This window comes from Dermochelys coriacea, chromosome 7 (assembly GCF_009764565.3).
Source record: "Dermochelys coriacea isolate rDerCor1 chromosome 7, rDerCor1.pri.v4, whole genome shotgun sequence".
NCBI lineage: Eukaryota > Metazoa > Chordata > Testudines > Dermochelyidae > Dermochelys > Dermochelys coriacea.
This window is the reverse complement of record NC_050074.1, coordinates 98,757,653-98,761,213: the sequence shown is the minus strand read 5'-3', so window position 1 is coordinate 98,761,213 and position 3,561 is coordinate 98,757,653.

Here is a 3,561-nt window from a genome sequence, read left to right as displayed (position 1 = left end):
TAAGGTAGCTACAGAAAGCTCACAACTTGTCAAGATTCATAATCAATGTGAGATGCACAGAGGGGTAATATGTAAGAAATAATTAACAGTAGGACCTCAAAGATAGGAACACCAGAGTTGCGGACATCTCATGGAACCAGAAGTCATCAATCAGGCAGCAGCACAGACCAATAAATAAATAACAGTATTGCCTCAAGGCTCAGGGCTTCAGCCATGGGGGGTTGGGATTGCAGCTGCAAGATAGTGGGGGGCTCAGGGCTTTAGACCTGGGGCTTCAGCCCTGTGGTTCTGCTCTCAGTTTCAGCCTCGCAAGGGGTGCTGGGGCTCAGGGCTTCAGTCCCATGGCTTTGCTCCCAGCTTTAGCCCTGTGGGGTGGGGGTGGGGGGCTTTAGCTATGAGGGAAGCACCAGTTTCAGCCCCAAAGCTTCACCTGTAGCTAAGCCCCAAGCCCTGGCATGCCTGCCCCTGCCAGGAGCAGAGCTGTGGGGAGCCCCACCGCTCCCCCCAGGTCTAAAGCACTGAGTCCTGGTGGTCCCATGGGGCTGAAGTCCTGAGCCCCCTGCCTGGCTGCCTGAGGGTCAGAAGCCACAGAGCCCCCACACACCTGGTAGCACCCTCTCCCCCATGTGCCTGAAGTCTGTAATTGCTTCTTCAGAGTTATGGAACTCTTCCAAGTTACGGACAACCTCCATTCCCAAGGTGTCCCTAACTGAGGTTCTACTGTATTTGTATTGAAAATACGCTTGATGGACTTGGAGTAAAAATTAGTCACCAGTAGATACAGTTACAAACTTGACTAGTTAACCACACACCTCATTTGGAACTGGAAGTACAAATCAGACCGCAGCAGAGATACCCCTCCCACCCCCACCCCCAAAAAAAGCAAATATAGTTCATTACTGTGTTAAATGTAAACTACTAAAAAAAGAAGGGAAAGCCGCATTTTCCTTCTGCGTAATAAAGTTTCAAAGGTGTATTAAGTCATTGTTCAGAATTATGAACAACCTCCGTTCTTGGGGTGTTCGTAACTCTGAGGTTCTACTGTAATATGTCTTGGTGTTGGCCCATTCAGGCAGAGGGAGTTGTCCTCTGCAAGGATCACGTCTAGCCTTGCTCCAAGACTACCAATTGAAAATCATCAGAGATAACTGCAACAGTGGAAACTACTTGGAGGTTTAAAAAAAAAAGGAACATTATAACATATGTTTGCCCTGCCTGTGAATAAAGACAAAAGTCCAGTTCAGTATATGAGAGGGGGGAAGAAAGATCCTCTGCATCCTTTCACTGAGGAGACATCTTGGGGAGTGGGGATTTATGAAAAATTGGATCATTGTTTCTGTGAAGCCAGCTGGCTCTGCAACAGACTGAACTTGGGGAGAGGGGGACATACTTTATTAGATAGAGGTAACTATTAAATTTAGACCCAGGTTTGTGTGTTATGATTTTATTTTTGCATTGTAACCATTTGTTTCCACTTTTGTTTCTAGTTAATGCTCTATTGTTTCTTACATAAACCCACTTTAAAAAAAATTAGACATGCTCACGAGTGCTGTGATTTTACTGGAGCAGTGATTTAAGATAACATTAGTAAACTGAGGAACACAGCTTTTTTATTTTTAAGGACAGAGGAGCTGGGATTAGTCAGAGTAACCACTGACAGCCTGGATATCACAGGGGGATGATTCAAAGGGGCTCAGGGACCTTTTGTTAACCTGTAAGACAAAGATAAAGCTGGCATACCTCAAGCACTCTCCTCTGAGCTAACAGGCTGGTGGCATTAGGGAGTTTACACCCAGTCATCATAAGCAAGACTACCTGTCATGAGAGGCAGGGGGCTAACACGGTGATTTCCAGTCCTGGGTGCCTCAGGAACAGTCACATGCACCTCTTTTTATCTTGGGATCAGATCCTGTGATTGGATCCATGCAGGCAGCCCCTCTGCTCATGCCTACAGAGACATGCCCATGCAGGTCTGATTATCAGATTGAAGTTTGTCTCTGCAGGGATTGACTTGTGAGGAGTAAAAATTTTACGTGTAAATTGAACAACCTTTACATAAAGTGTAACTCAATGTTTCCAACTCTCGTGATATTTGTTGTCCATTTCGAAGCCTCAGCTCCTAAAATCAAGTGACTAGGGAAGGATCTCTGCTTCAGTTTATTTAAAAAAAATCTAGTCCCTGTGATTGTGGAGAAAATCTTGAAAATGTGAACAGTGTGTACCTTAAAGGCTAAAAACCCAGTGAACAAAGAATCCAGTGAGTTTTTTAAGTCACTATTTTTAAGCAAATCTAATTTTATTTTGAGGATTGAAGAATGACTTTTCAGTGCTTGAGGTTGGCAACACTGAACTTTTTTCAGATAATGACCCACGATGTCTAAATTGGCATGAAACGTAAATTTATTGCTACTTTGTGTTTGGTTGAAGTCTGAAAAACTTTTCCTCTTTTACTTGGTTCATTTTATTATCCTGCTTTATAAACTATTGAGATTTTCCAGTGCACACCTGATGAATAAAAAGAGGAAAAGAGTGACCCAAAACCTTTTGGCTAGTATTTTTGACCCATGCTGGTGATTTTTTTTTTTTTTTAAGGTTTCCCCATTCTATCAAAGGGGCCTGATAGTTCATCGCTTTCTGAAAAATCTGTCCTCCTCAGATCATCTTAAATTGTCTTTAGTGATTTTGAGTGCCCAACTTGTTGCTTCAAAAAAATAAAATAATAAAATCTTGACCTTTAAATATTAGTGCTAGTTTTAACTTTTAGATTCCATCCAGCTATGTGGCATCTGATATTTCTTTGTAAAATAGAATTAGTGTGGGAAATATTGTCTTTTATCTTAAGGTAGCAAAGTATATAGTATATTAAAGTGCCAAATGACTTCTGAAAACATAATACTGACCCAACTCTGTATTTGACTTTTTCCCTGGGGAGAAATGTCTTAAGCAGATTTAATAACACAGTTGTATAACATCCACCACCCAGACGCAAAGCAGGACTAGACTAAGCAGAAGACAAAAGTGGCATATTTAAATCTTGGGTGTGTGTTTGACTTTCATCAAGGGAACTTACATAGTTGCAGCATATACAAAATGGCTAGTCATATACAAGAAGTCTGCAACAGGATTCACCAGCTGCATTAAGTTGGGCATAGGGGCTGGAACCGGGGGTGCTACAACACTTCTTGGCTTGAAGTGGTTTCCATTGTATGCAGGGTTTACAGTTTGATTCAATGGCTCAGCACCCCCACTATACAAATTGTTCCAGCACCCCTGTAAGTGTGGCTATTTTTTACTCTCCTCTTCCTCTGCCACCTGGATTGTTCCAAACATCTCTAGCTGTAGCCCTAGCCACTGGACCATGCTGCCTCTCATGCTGTAGACTTAAATCAGTAAATCCATAATATGTAAATCATCGGGGTCTTAGAAGTTTCCAGAATCTCAAACATCTCTTTAAATTGCAGTTTTATTTTGAGGTTTTGTACGGTATTAGCCATCTGAAGCTTGAGAGTAACTGGGTAAGCCTCTCTTCATTCATCTGATAAATATTCCTTCACTAGTCAA